Below are 20,583 nucleotides of genomic sequence, written 5' to 3' on the forward strand. Positions count from 1 at the left end.
CATTAATTAAATGTGAAGTTGGAGGTGAGATTTTTTTATTTTTATTTTTTTTTTTTCCTTTTTTCACCTTTAATCATTTAAGCACCCTTTAAAAAGTACTTTAGCGAGTGTTCCTGCCTCTGTCCTTAGCTGTCACCACATGCATTGCTTATCTCCTACACTTAATACATATCTTGGGGTGTATTCAGAGGCTCCTAACATTGAAAACAAAACTGCTTTACTTCTCTGAGGAGAGCTGACACAGAACATTTTTAACCATCCTATGCATGGTCAAGAAGACAAGAAAAAGAAATGTATCAATTTTGCAGCCTCGTGACCCATAATCAGGACGAACGTCTCTTATTTCACAACTTGTAATCTCTCTGATGCATTGCTCAATGCAAACCTAGCAGCTAACAGAGAGGATTATTGGAGCCCGTTGGAGGTCCACACTCTAATGAATGCTTTCTTCTTTTACTGCGTGTTTCACCAGATGGTACCTTAATGAGCTGAAGCTGTCACTGTTGAAATTGCACCGAGCAACGGGTAGAGTGGCAAAGAGTAAAACACCATTTGCAAATTTGAACAAGGTCATCATAAAGTGGTCAGCAGTCGCCCAAAATGGCTGGAGAAACAGCTTGATTTATGTCCGTCTGTAATTGAATGAGGAAAGAGAGTGACCTCTACTGAGCCTGAACCTCGGCCAATCAGAAGGGAAATTCTATCACACACGAGGGATGTGGAAGACTTATTCCCTCCTATCACCAACTATTATCGCTCCCTACAACTATTAACTATATACTTAACATTAGCTTTCAAAGAGAGTGGACACAAGAGGAGCTCATCTGCTGGAGTCCATATTTACCCATCAGGAGGGATGTGCTTTCATAGAGGTTAAAGAGTGGATAAGAAGTGTTTGACTTTAAACATTCCTGTGCCTGGTCAGCAGCTTTTTATGGGTTATTCAGCTGTAAAAGTAAAACACAGATAACTACAGATATAAATCAAGCTATAATATAAAACCATTTGTTTTAATGTTTCATCAAATTATGAGGTTTTCTGCTCAGGCAAGGATCTGCATGCTCAAAGGCAAGCCATTAGTGCCACAGGGGGCTGGAGTGGATGGACTGGAGGGCGCTGAACATCTATGCAGCTCAACAGAACAATTACCCAATATGATGAAAAATAGATATAAGTAAAGGAGCCTGTATGCTTTGTCAGACGGCTTTGAAAAGCAGCTTTTCATGCTGCTTAAAGAGCCATTATGGAAACGTTCGGTACCTTATGTGGTCGGACAGTAGGCTGTCGCTGAGCAACCCGGTCCTTGGAGTGTACTGTTCTGTGAGGCTGTACTCAGAGGAAGATGCTTTGAGGTAACATTAGCATGCTCACGGTGAAAGAAAAAAAAAAATGCTGATGTGTAGCATGAATAATTTAAATAATCATCTTTAGTGTGTTAGCATGGTTGTTTGGTAATTAAACACAAAGTACATCTGATGGGAATCTTGTTTTAAAGGTACTTAGTAAGAAACCTAATTAGCGCATGAAAGTACATTTTAAAGTGATAGTGGCACTTTGGGTACGTGTCAGTCCATCTAACAAGAGGATAACGAGATATTCACTAGTGAAAGCTCAAACTTTTCATGTGGTGCTACATGAAAAGCTGTAAGAAAAAATTAAAAGACAGGACAATACATGCAATACTTTGTCCGATATTTCATGCAAGAACTAGCTGACATTGTCGTCCCTAAACCCTGCTGTGTTAAAATAAAAATATAACAAATAGAAAAATGCTAGTTTTCCTATAGTGTCAATTTGGCTTGAATTTGGGGACATCCTTTTAAGTTTTAAAGTCTTTTTTTTTTTTTTTGCTCTTGGTATTTTTAACATTATTTTCTATTATTTTGAGGGTTGTTATTATTCAACACCCTATTAACACACTAAATAGTATATTTTGTCCACTTGGGTCATAGCTAATTAGCCCGACAACAAGAAGTGACCCCTACAATCATATTCATCACCTAAACGGAGCTCATCTAACAATAAAACAAGACTGCAGCCATGGTTTTCCTTGTGACCCAAACAGGACACTGGCAGTTGGGAGGACAGATGCTGCCACGCCTGAAGTACACAACTTGGGAACAAGGCGAGTGCAACAAGGGAAGAAAATCAACTTCAGAGACAGACATGAGTCCAAGCTAATTAAGCAGACACCTGAGCCGCTACTTTTGCTCAGATGCATGCAGCCCGTCATGGTCCTCGTCCTCCCTCTGCTGCTCTGCTGGGGCTGCATTCAGTGATTTACACACAAACCAAACAAAGTTTATAAGAGGGATTTGTTACTGAAGATGGAGAGGTTGTGCTTCAGTGCAGGTGACCTTTAAAAGAGACTGAAGTGGACTGGACAACGATGTTGTTATTATTACCGTCCACTGATAATATTGTACATGTTGTGCTACAGGTAAAACCGTACATTGCGTACATCAGTGTCTGTTTGTACTCATGTTTTATCAACCCTGTGGTTTGGATTAGGTACATTTCTGCAGTTTTTGTTGGCTCATGCTCATGGTCATTTTTCTTCTTTCTATCTTTCCTTTCTAACTTTCTTTCTAAGCATGTTGTTGTTGCTGCATCTTCACTGACTACATTGTGTTTTCAGTAACGTTAGGCCTGGTTTGTTGTTGGAAACCACCGACTTTATATGAAAGATGGATGAAGTGACCCTGACATCAGCCTCTGGTTTGCAGACTACTCTTTTGAATCCAGGCATGATGAGCGAGGGGTGGATCTGACTTAGAAATTGAGGACACTACGCACACCGATACAGCAGCGACCTATTGATCACAAGGTAGCTCCACCCTAAAGCATCGCCTGATGTGTTTGTTTTACGCTAAACAGACTAAAATTGACAACATATCCACCAAGCTGTGTTAAGGGAGACTTGAAACTAGGAATTGAGACCATAAAATCATTAGGAAAACGTTTATTGAGGTAACAAATCCAGAAAGAATTAGGGTCAGTTTCTCATTGACTTGTATACAATCTGATGTCTTTTTCAGCCACAGGTTTTGCCACCTGCTGGCCATTAGAGAGAATGCAGGTTTAAGAACAATGAATCCACATCAAAACAAATTCGCATTTTAAAAATCTTCAATTACCAAATTGTAATGACTGGAATTTAGGACATACACATAGTCGCTATTAACTAATGAGTCTTGTTATTTAATAGCCACACCTCATACATTTTGCAGTACGGCTGACCAAGGCTTTTAAATGGCCTTGTCAATGGCTTTACAAATTGATTACATCCTCCTTGTATTACAGTTGAGCTCTTGATGGTGTCTCAAATGGTAAGGCTCCATCACACATTTTAAATCTCTGACTTGAATATATATATATATATAGGGGCTGCAAGGTGGCGCAGTTGGTTAGCACTGTTGCCTCGCAGCAAGAAGGTCGCCGGTTCGCGTCCTGGTGGGGGAACAGGGATCTTTCTGCGTGGAGTTTGCATGTTCACCCCGTGCAGCGTGGGTTCTCTCCAGGTTCTCTCCCACAAGTCCAAAAACATGTTGAGGTTAATTGGTGATTCTAAATTGTCTGTAGGTGTGAATGTGAGTGTGCTTGGTTGTCTGTCTCTAAGTGTAGCCCTGTGATAGACTGGTGACCTGTCCAGGGTGTCCCCTGCTTTCGCCCTAAGTCAGCTGGGATAGACTCCAGCCCCCCGCGACCCTAGTGAGGATTAAGCGGTGTATAGATAATGGATGGATGGAACTTGAATATAAACTGAAGCTTGACTTAAAAGAGCTATTGTGCGACTCACAACCACAATATCTATCCGAAATATTGAGATTTTTTTCCCACATTTTTGATTTTCCCGTTTAGGCACTTCTGCTCAACTTATCCATTCATGACCATCTTTTACATGCAGTCTATGGGGGAAACTCAGGGGTTTCAAAGCAGTAGAGCATATAAAGCAGATTTCCACTGGCTCAGAATAGGTCTTTGGGGCGTAACTGCACATGACAGCAAGCATGTTGGGTTCGTGTACAGTAAAAGCAGTGAGTCTGTGTTACCTTATCTGACAGGAAACTATGCATTATCCTGTTATTTCTGATCTTTTATTATGCTTAAGTAAATAAAACTAAATTAAGAAAAAGAAGGCTTAAAGAAATAACAAGCACATCATTGTAAGGAGGGAAGGATTCGTTTTGGAAAAGGGAGGCAGTCAGTAGTATAGGTCACATCCTGCTTCAGAGCATTTCACGCATTTCACCCTCCTCTTTTTATTGACTAGATAAAAGGATCTGACAAGCTGAGTCGGTTCTGACCCCCTGGGGGCCCTGAGCAAAATTCTGCTTAAGGTCCCTCCTACCTCACCCTTGAGCCACGTAAACCATATGCCATTTCCACACAGCCACACCTGACACCTCACTACTCTCTTTACAATCCTCCCTCCTTTAAACCAGTTTGCTCCATCCGTTGGCCTGAGAATAAGTAGACACCAGCTACACCTGACTTCCTGTTATACCTTTTTGAGAATGAAATCTTTTCACACTATGGCTGAATAATTAATGGTTATTATTTACGGAGAGAATCAATAGTCAGTGTCAATCCATCCCTGTCAATTTTGCATTAGTCCTATAAATGGGCCACACTTGCACAGTTCCTTTTAACCTTAGCAACATTTTACAGCACTCTCATTCATTTACACACACACACACACTAATCGCACTAGAGTTGCCCAAGGACATTTAACCATGTACAGGGGTTACGAATCGAACCGCTAACCTCGCAATTAGTAGGCAACCCGCTGTAGCTCCTAGCTGGACTGGTCCCCACAGTGGTTACAGCTAAACGCAGATTTATATATTCTGCAAGTGCATATAAATTTATGTTATCACCTGATGAGGTTATCCTTTCTGGGATGCACTGTTCCCCGTTGGTGTTCAACAAATTAAATGTTTAAGCTGAACATTACTGCAACATCTAGCTTGGAGAGGAGAGAACAGAAGTTTACCTGACTGTTGTCCCCACTATTTATCCATGGTGGTTTTTCTTTTTTCATTTCGTGACCAGAGGAAGAGTCCCACCTCATCCTCTCATCAACGCAGCTTAACAATCCAAACAGCTGCTTAGGCTGACTCTGGATGGAAACACTGAGATCCCATTAGAACCAACTTCACAGCAAAGCTTTCAGGCCCAGTCAAAACAATATAGCTTAGTTGGCTTATCCAGAGCCAGGCTCACGTGTGAGATACAGCGGCTGTGGATGAGAGGGGAGTTGGCTGCTCAGAGATGTCCTGTTTAAGTTTATGTTTTGTGTTGCAAAGAGAGGTGTGTAACGTAGCATTGGGAGGCATGTGGAGGACAAAACATTACGCTGGCAAAAGTGAGCTGGAAAAATAGGAGGCCACTTATTTGCAATCTCCAAAACAAATAGCAGCTTCCAAAAGGGAACAAATAACACAAATAACAAAGGGGAAAAAACTTAGAGGAAAAAACTTTCTGACAATTTCCTCCAACAGTTAAGCAATAACAGTAGAGTGCTGCATTGTGCTGCCTGCAGCTCAGACCATTTTCCCCATTTTCTATCTCCCAGTGCACTCCTATATGTGGAGCCTGAGGCCTGCCTTCCCAGTTCAAACTGGCCAATCAAAGTTAAGAGCAAACACACATGATCTTCTAAAGATTCCTCCAACAGCATCTTAATTCATAGATATGCAAAGAGTCACCAGTACTAAACACTCAAATAAACAAAACTCATGTGCTCCCTTCAGTATTCATCCTAATTGCTTTCAATTTCATCACACATATATTGTCCAATCAAATGTGAGACTTCACCTGCTCATGAAACACAAAAGAGCTTCATTTGAGGCGTGTCTCCTCTTTAAGCTCTGACAGGTGATGACTTCTAAAGTTTAATGCCCCCCCCCTTTTTTTTTTTAGACAACTAAACTTAACTTTAAGGAGAAGCATGGTTCTGCCTGTAGCCACTAGAATTGTAAAATTAAAAGAGATTAAAAAAAGAAAGAAAGCTGTGTGATTAATGTCCAGCTTTCTACACCAAAGAGAGTCAGGGAGGGAGTTGGTCCTTCCTAATATTCTGCTTGTTCAACAGTTTTTTAATAAACTGCTATTAAACACATTTGGACAGCATTTGAATTGCTATTTTTATTCTCAGTTCTTAGCATTCTGGTGCTGATGATTTTATTTGACGCTGGGAAGAAAAAAAACCCTCTTTGGGGGTGGTGGTGCTAAAAACTCCTCTGTGCAGAAACATTCCTGCAAGTAAACAAAACTATCTCTGCTTTTACTAGCTACAACTAGGCCTGAATGATATGCAAAAACAAATGAGATTGTGATTGTTTTTGATGGATATTATAATAAGAGTCATGATTTCAGTGGAAAAGATAATTTTCTAGCGTTTCTTTTCCACTAAAACAAATGCAAAAAATAAAAAAAAAGATGTGATTTTTGCTGCAGTCTGTACCAAACAAGCAAGTTCTTTTATGTCTGCAGAATTTGATTTATAGGCTAGGGCATCTCTGTAGCACCACGATGCCTCATTTATAACGGTATGTTGTGACAATATTACTTTAATCAAAAAAGTGCAGCTCCTGTGATCTGGATATTGCATTTGTCCAAGTTGTGACTTCAGCCTTCGGTACATCAAAGAGATTAATGCATCAAGAATTATAATCCAGCAATATAATACAGTCTGTAATAGGTGATTCTGCATAATGAGTACTTTAACTTGTGATCCTTGAAGCATATTATTTATTGTTATACAATTTTAGTTATGGGTTGTGTGTATTTTCACACCCCTAAATATACAACATAACTTATTCAAAGCAAAGTTAACCAGCATTAAAATTGGGTTAAAAAAAAATCTGGCAAACATACTGTATCTCTTGACATCTCCAACTAATTTCTTCCACTTGTTTTTCATGGTCCAACTTAATGCTTAGATTAATGTTATTTAAATGTCAGCACCATTTAATTAAATACACATACCTAATAGAAATTCCTGTTTCCCGAAGCCAAGCACTGACTGATCATCGTTGAGCCCTGGTTGGATGACGCATATTGACCCACTGAAATCGACTTCCAAAGCAGGTTTAAGCTGTGCTCTGTGGTCTGTAAGGGGTATAACCGGATCTATCCTGACCTAACACTCCATTAACCTTACTGCTTATTGGAGCAGAGTTCATGCTTTTTTTTTTTCCCCCCTTTTCCTTTTTGTTTTTTTCTCTTTTATTCCTACAGAGAGATGTGGATGTAGTTGTATCCTAAAGGCTTTATATATCATCACCTAAAAGCAGACCTGATGTGACTGATTCCATTGCCGTTCCATTAAAATTAACCTTGCCAAGCCTAGAATCTAATTCGGAGTCAGTTTTCACAGCATGCTACTGTCACGTTAGCCAGTACCTAATTCTGTCTAATTGAGTAATGACAACAACTCTGCAGAGCGACACCTCCACTGCAAGGTCAGTCCAAAGCGTTGCCAATTTCACACAGAGAAACGGAGTCAAGCCCACTTGTACCACAGAGCACACAGCAGGAGGGATCCCCAAATCCAATAAATCTAACTGCAGGTATCAAACACACACACGCATGTACACGCATGCATACACACACATACACTGAGCTCACGTTGGTACGAGCCAGATTTTACAGGGAGGCTTTAGTGACTCCATAGTTGGCGTTGTTGGCACTGTATCATCGCAGCAAGATGCATCTGAATTGATTCACGGCTCTTTTTTTGTTTGTTTCTATGAGGTGTTTGCATCAGCTCTTGTCTGTGCCGTTATTCTCTTGATACGCTGGATTTATCTTAGACTTCAATGACACAGAAGTAAGTTTTCAGCAAGGAAGTGCCATGTCTGTCTCACTGCGTTGATCCATGTATAGATCTAACCATCCAAGAGGCATATCTGCAGTTTTATGACTAAACCCGTGGGCACAGAAATGTACATATGCACACTTCTTTGTAAGATTTGGCTGTACAAATGCAAAGTGTAAATCATTAAAGAAGCTGATTTTTGTCATCCCCCAATCATATCACAATCATCATATCAAAACAGACTTTATGCATAAAAATCTTTTTAGCACAGAACATTTAAATTGTGTTGTCGATGCAAATAGAAGTTTATTAAAGATTAAAAATGCCAAAATGAAAACATCAAGCAATAAATGTGAAACATTTTGCAAACTGCTATATGTATTTATTTTTAATGAGTGCATTTACTGCTATAGTTTAATCAAAAACACATGTTAAAAACACTGATATTTACCTCTTTTTTAAAAATCTGCAATTACTTATTGAATTGCAAATTATTTCTTTGCCTTCAGCTCTGTTCTCTCAGGTTGGATAAACTGTAGCTCCTAAAGGTATGAAGAGAAAATGAACATCTAAGGGCTTAATAATCCATATGTCAGCCCTCCTGGTGTATTTTTGCTCAAGAATAATGAACCACGCACGCTATACAGATTGTAAAGCCCTCTGAGGCAAACGTGTGAATTGTGATAGTGGCCTATATTACAAAAATCACTGACTGACATGTTGACACGTGAGGACGTCTGGTTTCACTTAGACATGATGCACTGGAACACAGGAGGACGGTTGTACCATCTCACTGTTTGTCCACTGATATTCTCTGTGGTGAGGATTTAAAGTACTAATTTTCTTCAAACCGTGTCCATGCCTTTATAATTCCATTCTTGTTGCACTTAATAGCAACAAGAGCTTAGAGTAGGGCACCTCTATCCATTAAAATGTTCGACTGCCCATTAAATGCATCTGTACCTTTTTCTAAGTAGGTCTATCCATCACTATTATGACTGGTATATTCTCAGAACATGGTCCTGGAGAGACCAATGATACTCACTTTAGGCTGAACACAGAAATATGGTCTACTTAAAGCCATGTTTGAGCAATGAAAAAGGGAAAAGAAGCAGGAATAAATAGGGATGGGTGAGGCACACTACTGTAGCCAAAAGCAGGATGAAAATATGTTCTATCTAATCTAATCTAATTTGTTATTTCAAAATGATTAACATTGCTAATTATCACATTATACATGTCATTCCATTAACGGTGAGGGAAACATATTCAGGATGTATGTTAGACATTAAAAAAGTGGGTTTTGATCATTAATACAGAATGCAAACATACTTGGTTTTGCAAGAAAACTCCAATAGAAACTTTAAAATTTCAGGAATTTGAGGTGCATTTTTAGTTTACAAAGGTTTTTGTTATGGTCACTAAGGTTCTAAACTGTCATTTATTTTTGAGTCAATAACTTGATTATTTCCAAAGACAACATTTATGCCTCAACGTGACAAAAACAACAGTGCTTTTTAAATAAACATCTCACTAAAGATCATGTTCTGTGACATGTAGGGGTTGTGGCACACTGGAACTTGCAGTGACATTTATTTTTTTATGGCATAAAGAAATATATTTAAAAATACACAAATTAGAAAAACATGGCTTACAAATTAAAAACATAGACAAACAAATTAATGAATTATTTGATATACTCAGTGGTTTATCATCTTTGTTTGCAAGTTATTCTTATAATAATTATCAAGATCATTCAAATAGCATAATTTTGTGCTTGTATTTGATTGCTACGAACTATCTACTTAAGGCATAATGCAGAGAAGGCTGTGTTCATAGGCGAGGTGGTCAGAGGCATGTTTTGTAGGGTGGGGAAGGGAGGGAGTGCAAGCAGTAAAGTAAAAAGAGATTGTTATATCTCAGTTCTTCCTGCTGATGGTTCAATGATTCTGATATGACAAAAGGCCTTTATCACAGCAGACATTTTGCAGGAGAAGTGCAGGTGTTACAAGTTTCCCAGTAAGCCCATGACAGTGTGTCAGTGAGCCATCATGGACAATACCAGAACCCAAAAGCCAAAGCGGCTAAATGGAATTCAACCATCATTGATTTTATGATTTACTTCACTTTTCCCACTGTGACATATGGGAATGTTAGAGAAAAAAAAAAGACCTACCTCACTGTTTTCTCTTTACTTAAGTAGGTTTAGTATTGTACAGTACATCAAGTAGACTTGTTTCCCCAACATGCTACTTCCTGTCTTGTGCTTTATGTCATCTGCCTTTTATTTGTCGTAAAATGTACTACTTCATTTTCTCTTGTGGTTAAATATCAGTCAGATCTCATTAGACTTTTTCTCTCTGGATTCTGTGTGTGTGTGCTTGTCATTTAGAGCTCTGAACACATGTGGATAATATTTTAAGAGAACGTTTCTTGTCTTAACCAGACATGATTGGAATGACTTGATTTATATATGTAAAGGTAGAGCTAAGATGCTTTTGGGGGAAAAAATGTCATATTTAGCAGGCTGCAGCTGTTGTTTCAGTCTGTCAGGCACATATGTAGTCAACATAAGGCCTGACTTGGTGTCAGAAACGCCAATTAAAGAACTCTGATTGTGATGTTCTGCTGATGAGAAGTTTTTGAACATACACCAATCAGCCACAACATTAGATTACACTTACAGGTGGAACATGTCAAAGCCTGGGATTCATTAGGCAGCAAGTGAGTGGTAGGTTCTTGAAGTTGACGTGTTAGGAAGATGATTTTAATGTTGTGGCTCATCTGAGTATCTTTTAGAGAAACGGTTTAGTGCATAAAGTTGAAGGAGAACCACAGTTTTAGTGAAGTTCACACATTTTAAGGGTTTTATGTTTTTTAGTGTACCCACATGACTTTGTAAGTAATAACTGGCTTGTTATTTCACTGCAAAGGTTAGTAAATGTAAAAATATTGCCCTCAGATGTGCAACTGGATGCTGACTCAGTAGCCACGTACAGCCATTTTAGTAGCGTACATATAAACAGCAAAAGCGTGTAAGTCTTTGGTATCCTCACAACACTTAAACTATTATCTGATCATTTTTACATAATGAGTTTTTTTGCCCAATCTGATTATATCTGTTTATGCTGCATTTTCCATTTGATCTCTGCCACTTCCGATTGTAGAACCTGCTAGAAAAGAGTAAAATGTGTTTTGCACATAGAGAGTCCTCCCCATACCACCATGCTATTGTTCCTGGTCCCAGATGTGAAAGTAATAGCTCTTCATCTCAATGACAGGCACTTGGTAGGAATGAGGCTTTTAAGTTTGAAAATGGTTTAATGGAAAGCTAAAAGAAGACTAAAATTAAAAACATGACATCTAAACTGAAGCAATTTCTTCATCAAGACAACCCCAGGTGTGTCCCTTCCACGGTTATGCATATAAATTGCACTTTCTCCGCATCCATATTAACTCCACAGCTGCAGAGGGGTGTCGGGATTCTTGGGCTACACTGATGCTTCCATTTCAAACAGGATTTCATCACCATTCAAAGAGCCATCACTGCATTCTTTCCATGTTTGCTTTGAGTCCCCCAAGCTGCAAAGTAAATTGTACACAATGTGATGGACAATAACATGCTCAGAAATGTCCTATGGTCAGGCAGCAGCCTTTTCATGTGATAAAAGGCTCCGGATGGCAGAGGGGTTTTCACATGTGTCTAGCCAAGTGTTTCTGACAGGAGGAGGAATACAAGGCAGCCGGTCGAGCACAGCAGCACTAACGACTTCAAAATGGAGCCTTTCATCTCGCCAGCAGTCACTGAGACGTATCATTCAAGGCTCAAAGGCAGCAGAGTTTCTGGTGTAGCAGACCAAAGGCCAGAGATTTTTTAAATCTACGGGGCCACATATTCCAGTTAATCTCTTGACGTAATCCCCAAAGATCTTAATGATTACGAGTCATTTACACTCTAAACAAGCATTTTATTGTGTACTGACAAAACCCTGCATCTCCATTCTCTGTCCATCCGTATATAGCATTGCATCTGGCCATGTCTCAATCCTGATTCAATCTGCTGCAATTTTATTTGGTGCATGAGCAGTGCTCCACCATGGCTTTTTACCTGCTGTGCCGTCTTTACGCACCAGCCCTATTTTTCTGGGACAGACTCCTTTCTCTGCAGAGTGAAGATTAAATAGACTTGAGATATGTATAAATATGCAAATGTTTTATTATTGACATCTGACTTTTATCTGTTATCTGACTGTTAATCAGGTGTTGCAAGTGGGGTAAATCTGATCACTGCTCATAAATACTACTTCAACCAGTACTTCTTATCAAGCCTTTGCACCGCAGACAAAAATCATTATTTTATTAACACCACACTGTCTGACAAAATGAACAAAAGTACATTTTAATGAAAGCAGCTGTTCACACAGTCTGTTAATAATTTCTCAGTTTGCAAAGTTTTATGAAGAGCAGATAGTAGATTAAAAAAAGACAATCTCTGGCTCAGTGTTACTTAACCACCTAGCTTTGTGTTTGTCTGAAACTGATCTGTTTTTTGAATAAAGAAATACTGTATTAACACATAAATGGCCAAATTTAGGCAACTTCTGCTGTATCACATTAAAAACGCAAACACATTCTGACCAGTCAGCATGACTATAATATCAGCAACAGCCAGCAAATCCTGGAGCTGTGCAGGAGAGAACTGATCTAATTAGCTATGCTAAACAGTGGGTTACGTTTGTCAGACTGCTATGGTCTCATTTTCTTCAAGCTCAGTCATTCCTTCATGCTGAACATCACATTATAAAACTATTCATATATTTGCAAAAATATAGGAGCAAAGTAATCAGAAATAGTAAATGCCAAGCTGCACATTACAACACAACTGCACTTCTGGAGTACACAGCAAGTTAAACACACATGGTCAGAGCTGTTATAATAATGACATTTACATCGAGTTCTACAGTGCGTAAGAGGCTGTTTTGTAGTAGAAAATAGGCACTATGACAATTGCGTTATGTACTCAATAGATGCCTCATCAACAGCAATGCATTAATGCAAGCCGCCATGAAAGAACATAACAAAAACCCAATGTTCAGTCACATGAACAAACTCAAACCGTGCTCCCTCCCTGGGTCATAAACAGTCTATCATATGGCCCCTGATAATGGAGTGTGGTACATTCTGTCAATCTCCCCAGCCTCCTGCGGTCTGCCCACAGTTGCCTGAGTCTCTCATCACCACAGCCTCCACCAGGGGAGGTCTGCGGACAGCAAGGACCAGTGGTTGCTCTTGTGAGACATTTAAGTGGTTTGCTTTGAGGGCTGACTTTATTTTAGGTGTGAAACCCAGGTGATACCCTCCACGTACCTCTGGGTTTTACTTTCTTTTGCTTGGTTTCAGTTTTTTTATTTTACGTGTATCATGGTGGCATCGTTCTGTTATCCTTATGGATTCTTATTGGTGCAGATAAAATCCTCACTTGTGTGTGTCCTTCATGGTGTGTTAACATTAAGATCTTCACCTGTGTACCCTGATAAATAGGTCAAAGGGGTTCAATTCAAATTAGGTGTTTATTCTGGTAGTCTTTATTAAAAATTGCACATTGAAATGATTAATAATTATCAATATGGACTCCCCCCCGCCAGAAAAAGAGTGATTCAGAGACCTTGAAGAGGAACGCAACAGGGATAGCTTCTGGTGGCCAAGCCTTGGGGACCCATGGGACTCAGTCGGGCACAGGTCGGACCCAAAGAAGTAACATTGGGCCACTGCCCAGAGGGCCCACCACCTTCAGGGCAGAGGGTTGGGGTTGGGTGCTATGCCCACCGGGTGGTAGGCAGGAGCAGGTGTCCTGGTGTACTGCCCCCTGGTGGCATGGATGAGCTCTGGGGACGTGGAACATCACCTCACTGGTGGGGAAGGAGCCTGAGCTGGTATGGGAGGTGGAGTGTTACCAGCTAGATATAGTCGGGCTTACCTCCACGCACAACAAGGGCTCCGGAACCAAACTCCTGGAGAGGGGTTGGACTCTCTCCTTTTCTGGAGTTGCCCATGGTGAGAGGTGCCGGGCGGGTGTGGGGATACTCACAAGCCACCAGCTGAACGCCATCATGTTGGAGATCTCCCCGGAGAGCGAGAGGGTTGCCTCTTCGCAGTCGTATCATCAAACCTGCAGCCGGATTTTTTGGACACTCGGGTGAAGAGAGGAGCAGAGCTGTCAACTGATCACCACCTGGTGGTGAGTTGGATCCGAAGACAGTGAAGGCTGCCGGACAGACCTAGAAAACCCAAAAGTGTAGTGAGGGTGAACTGGGAACGTCTGGCGGAGGTCCCTTTCCGTGGGGTTTTCAATTCCTACCTCTGGAAGAGTTTCTCCTGCATCCCGGGGGAGGTTGGGGACATGGAGTCAGAGTGGGCCATGTTCAAAGCCTCCATCACAGAAGCGGCCATTAGGAGCTGTGGCCAGGTCACTTGCCTGTTGTGGCGACAACCCCTAAACCTGCTGGTGGACACCGGCGGTGAGGGAAACTGTCAGGCTGAAGAAGGCCTTTTGGGCCTGGCTGGCTCGGGTATCTCCTGAAGCAGCAGATAGGTAGTGGCTGGCCAAAAGGGCTGCAGCTGTGCCGTTCGTGGAAGCTAAAACTTGGGTGTGGACGGAGTTCGGGGAGGCTATGGAAAAGGACTGTCGGTCAGCCCTGAAGAAGTTCTGGCAAACCGTCAGATGCCTCAGAAAGTGGAGGCAGGGATTCACCCAGGCTGTGTACAGCCGGGGAGGAGAACTGCTGACCCAGACTGGGGATCTTGTCGAGCAGTGGAAGGAGCACTTTGAGGAACTTCTGAACCTGGTAAACATGTCCTCTGCTGAGGGGGCAGAGCTGAAGACTCAGGGGTTTCTCAGGGGTTATCCATGGTAGGTCTCCGAGGAAGTTAAGAAGTTCCTTGGTGGCAAAGCGCCAGGTGTGGACAAGATTCTCCCCAGCATGCTGAAGGCTCGTGGGCATCGGATATGGTGCCTGTGGAGTGGCTGACCGGGGTTGTGGTTCCCATTTTCAGAAAGGGGCACCGGAGAGTGTGTTCCAATTATCGGGGAATCACACTTCTCAGCCTCCCCGGGACAGTTTACTCTAGGGTGCTAGAAAGGAGGCTCCGACCAATTGTCGAACCTCGGATTCAGGAGGAGCAATGCAGATTCCGTCCTGGTTGTGGAACAGTGGACCAGCTCTTTACCCTTGCGGAGCTGTTGAGGGGGGTATGGGAATTCGACCTGCCAGTCCACATGTGCTTTGTGGATTTGGAGAAGGCCTATTACCGTGTTCCCCGAGAGACTTTGTGGGGGCGACGGAGGGAGTACAGGGTACCAGGATCGCTGCTACGAGCCATTCGGTCCCTGTACAACCAAAATGCGAGCTGTGTCTGCATTCTCTGCAATAAGTTGGACACGTTCCAAGTGGGTGTTGGACTCCGCCAGGGCTGCCCCTTATCCTGGATCCTGTTTGTGGTTTTCATGGACAGGATCTCAAGGCGCAGTCAGGGTGAGGAGGGTGTCTGATTTGGGGATCTCAGGATTGCGTCTCTGCTTTTTGCAGACGACGTGGTACTGCTGGCTTCATCAAACCGTGAACTTCAGCACGCACTGGAGCGGTTTGCAGCCGAGTGCGAAGTGGCGGGGATGCGGATCAGTACCTCCAAGTCCGAGGCCATGGTCCTCTGCCGGAAACCAGTGGATTGCAACCTCCAGGTGGGGGGGAGTTGCTTCCTCAAGCGAGGGAGTTTAAGTATCTCGGCATCTTGTTCATGAGAGATGGGAAAATGGAGTGCAAGAAGGACAGGCGGCTTGGTGCAGCATCAGCAGTAATGCGGGCGCTGTACCGGACCGTTATGGTGAAGAGAGAGCTGAGCCGCAAGGCGAAGCTCTCGATTTACCAGTCCATCTACGTCCCAACCCTCACCTATGGTCACAAGCTTTGGGTCATGACCAAAAGAACGAGATTGCGGATACAAGCGCCCGAAATGAGCTTCCTCCGCAGGGTGACTGGCTCAGTCTTAGAGATAGGGTAAGGAGTTTGGACATCTGGAGGGAGCTCGGAGTAGAGCTGCTGCTCCAGCGCATCGAAAGGAGCCAGTTGAGGTGGTATGGGCATCTGATTCGGATGCCTCCTCTGGAGGTTTTCCGAACACGTCCACCTGGGAGGAGACCCCGGGGCAGACCCAGAACCCGCTGGAGGGATTATATCTCTCGGCTGGCCTGGGAATGCCTCAGGATCCCCCAGGAAGAGCTGGAAAGCGTCGCTGGGGAGGGAAGTCTGGAATGACCCGCTCCACCTACTGCCCCTGCGATCCAACCACGGATGAGCGGAAGATAATGGATGGATGGCTGGATGGATGGATGGATGGATGGACAATAAAGTATAAGCCCACGACTATACATACATTTGTATATGTATGCATGACATATATCATACAAACATGCACAAACACACACGTACGCACAAACAACAACAGTCTTTTTAATCTAGGTGAAATGAAACACTGCCTTCCCCTGTGTGATTCAATATTGGGCTGCCTTTGAGAACTACAAGCTAAATGTTGGCAGTGGGGCCCCTTTGATTTCCAATTTGGAGTCAAATTGGAAAACACTGAAATTGCCATTGTTGCACAAGTTGCTTGATTACATTTTTCATTTGTGTATTATAGTTTCTACTCAACAGGGAAAAATACTTGATGTCTACATTTGCATGATGTACGTTTTGCTGAATGTTCTCCCTTTGAGCTGCCGTGGGAAGCGTCTGCCCTGTTTGTGCTGATCATGTTTGAATGTTTTCTGTATAGACTGAGCCAGTGTTTTTCCTCCGAGAGGAGACTGATGTCATCAGAAACGCAGAAGTAGGTTCAAATCATCATAATACTATATCAAATGTGTCAAATGCAGTCACCAGTGAGCTTTCCTTGTTATGGAAAAAAAAAGTAATATTTTTATCCATGCAGCTGTGTATCATAGCTGCAATTAAAGCGGGGGAAGAGAGCTGCTGCCTGATAGATATTAGGTCTCGTCAAATTGCCACAGAAACCACAGATTAATAAGTCTTCCACAGATCTGCTGTGCAAATAATGATAATGAATAAAGCACAAACACAGATTCCACAATCCCATTAGGTTGGAAAATCAGCTGTGTGAAGATAAATTGAAAAATCAGTTCAATGCAATTCTCAAGGATAAAGCAACAGTACATTAAAAGGTTATAAAGAAGCCTTTGAAATCCAGCTTCTTTAATCTATCTGTTAGCATTGTGCTCCTTTTCCTGTTGTGCTGCAACACACCCCCATCCTCCCTTCATTTCTCTAGCCTGGGGAGCCGGGATGTCTCCAGAGGCCTCCACTTCAGTACAAAAACGGCATTAATGAACTCTTTAGCCTGTGCAATTGCTTTCAGGAAAAGAAGACTACAAAAAATACTTCTAATGCTTTGTTTTTTCTCTTGATTTTCTAAAACGATCAGAGACATTCCTGAGTCACTAATTTCTTGCAGTGATAGGAACATTTTGACTGTTTCATCCCCACAGAATTGGGGAAATAGCGAGAGGGAGGCGTAGAGAGCAAGATCTTTCTGCTTTGACTGTCAGATAGGGAGAATGGCGGGACTTGAATGAGCCTGGGGGCCCGCACTCTGGATTCTCTTTATAGCTCTGCCATCCCATGCAAAAAGGAATTTTGAATGTAGCTCCTACATATTTAATACACAACTTGTTTCACAGATGTTTCTCCAGACATTTTCTGCCTCATAAAACAGGTTATATTACTTTTTAATAAGCCAACATCTCCTGTTGTTATGAGGATAGGTTATGAAGCCCATCAGAGTTGCTTTGATGTAAATGTTGACAGATATATGCATAAGTTGAAATGACAGGGTAAAGGGATGCAAACACAATACTTACATGCAACTTTGTGTGCAGTAAAACCTGACATCCAAAGAAAGTCCTACAATCTTGAGATGTCACCAGAACCAATGACTTTATCAAGTTGAATTCCGAAAACTTGACTTTACTTGATTTACAAAAGAACCGCAGTTATCAAAGGTACTTTTTACTACTTCTAGCCATGTGAATTTCTATTGCTAGGTCTTTGTCACAAATGAAATTCACTTCTGTTACCTTATGTTCTCTTAACAACTTCTGTTATTTTGATTGCGCTTAATAAATAAGGTGACTGAACTGCAGATAATAGACAATATTATATAAGTGTAGGTACCATCCATCCATCTATCCATCCATCCATCCATCCATCCATCCATTATCTATACAGGGTATACTAGGGTCATGTGGGGGCTGGAGCCTATCCCAGCTGACTTGGGGTGAAGACAGGGGACACCCTGGACAGTCTATCACAGGACACTTAGAATCAGACAACCAAGCACACTCACATTCACACCTACAGACAATTTAGAATCACCAATTAACCTCAACATCTTTTTGTGGGAGGAAGCCGGAGAACCCGGAGAGAACCCATGCTGCACAGGGAGAACATGCAAACTCCACACATCCCAGCACATCTTCTAGCTGCGAGGCGATGGTGCTAACCACCGAGCCACCTTGCAGCCCGTGTCGGCACCAGAAACAGAAAAAACAATGCACTGCTTACTGCTAGGTTCCAGATAGGTAGCTTAATTTTCTCTTTAAAACATTTGGTTTGGTCCTTCTATGAGAAAACAAAGATACTCTAACTTTGCTCATCTGAAATATTCAGTCCATTAATTATTTAGGTATTTTGAAAAAAAAAAGTAGTCACCAACAATTTTGATAAAACCTGAGTCTTTTAAAAACATGTTTGAGCAAAAATGTCAAAAATCACTGTTTCCAGGGCCTCAAATGGAAAGCTTTGTTGCTTTAATTTGTCACAAATAAAACCAAATGGAGTACTTCAGGGTTTTTGGTAGTTGGGATAACAAAACAAGCACATAAAGACAAAAACCTTGGGTTCTGGCAGATTGCAAACACCTGATAGTCTCAAATGCATTAAGACATTCCATCTAATAACTTTTGACAAGGCAAACCTGTTAACTGAAAACCTTTCAAGACTACCCCATTAAGCTGTTTAAGATGCTGCAAACAGTGTGCAAAGCTGTTGTCAACACAATCAGTGGCTACTTTGAGGAATCAAAAATATATGTCTGTTTACAGCATAATTACCTTTTCTTGTTTCATTGCTTTGATGTCTTCAGTTTAGTTATGTAATGAATGAGAATACGTAGGTATGATCAAACGTTTGAGTAGTCCTGAACGGTAAGACAAAATGTGTCAAATCTAAGTATTGAATTTAGATATTTTTCTATTTGTATTTATGTCGTTACAAAACAACACAACTAGGAGAATTTTCAGCGGGCAATTGAGATGCAAACTTTTGGGAGTTTTAACACAATTGACTTTATATAAATTAATATATTGTAAAATTAATTTCGATAATTGTTCAGATTAGTTGGCTTGTTTCAGAAAACCATATAAAATCGCAGCCAAATTTATTTATATCAAGCAGGGCCTCAGCCATGAGTTGGTTCTGTCATAGTCTGAGCTAAATCTGTAAACAGAAAGGTCAAATGGGAAAGTGAACCCTCGACTGTAGTGTGTATCAAGCGTAGTTGCAGTGCTTTGCAGTTGTGTGTTTCTGCTGAGTTTTGGCATTCACACCTGCGGGTGAAATGTTTATAATCAGCACTCCAGAGCTTCGCTACCTGATTAGCTACTGGGTGAAGTACTCAAATGCTAAAAAAAAAAAAAAACCACGATAGAAAGAGGTACTTAAATACAAGTTGTACAAAGACATGCTGGTTTGGTGAACTGGGAACTTGAATTACCTTCATTGTGCTGGGGTCGGCATATGCTCAAGGTCAGAACAAAAAGACTAACAAAAGAACAGAAGTAGTTAAGACCTGACACACATTAGCTGCCGACTCCTTGTTGCCGCTGCTTTGTAATATACCATTTTAGATTCAAGTCTTTATTTTGTACATTTTTGTGTACTTCTATTAATTCAATCTATCATTTTTAATTTTATCATGGTGCTTGCATTTTTTGTTTTTTCTGAATAAGCTTAATGAATGTTGGCTCATCTCTTTAAAATTAAAATTCCACAATCATTGAACTCAACTCACTGATTTAATTTCATTTCACACTAAAAGCACGAAGGTATTGTTTGAAAACCAATGAAACCATTTCTTCACAAAAACAAAGAGAAGATGCGCACAAATGAGGAAAAAAAAAATGTCATCACCTTGTCAAAGCTGCAGTCTGCTCCACTATTCGATGTGTCTAACTCTTAAATCCCTTTATATTGCCTTAAAGACTGGCTGCTGGCAATGAATAGACCTACAATATACTTTTCTGGTTTTGCACAGTGGCCAATTTTTAGTAGGTGGCTATTCCTCTCACCCATCTTGGAGAAGCTTTTGAGGTGCACCTTTGAAAGTGTTGAAAGTTTATTATAAGCCTTTTAGCAGAGTGAATTCATGCTGAGCTGTGAAAGTGCTGAAGGAGAGCATAACAGGTCTGCCTGTACAGCAGCATCTCCAGCTCAGGAGTAGGTTTGATTGCTGTGGGTCGTTAAACCACCACACTGCATCTCCCCGTGTGTTGTCAGTAAAAGAGTCTTCAGGGATGGAGACAGCACTAGTTGTCTCGTTTAATTTCGGGATCTTTTCTTGAAATTAGCTTGACACAGTCTGAGAACAGAAAACAGCGCTGCAGAAAGCGGCGGCTCCATTTGGGAAAC

The sequence above is a fragment of the Stegastes partitus genome, unplaced genomic scaffold (genome assembly GCF_000690725.1).
Source record: "Stegastes partitus isolate 25-593 unplaced genomic scaffold, Stegastes_partitus-1.0.2 Scaffold29, whole genome shotgun sequence".
Classification (NCBI taxonomy): domain Eukaryota; kingdom Metazoa; phylum Chordata; class Actinopteri; family Pomacentridae; genus Stegastes; species Stegastes partitus.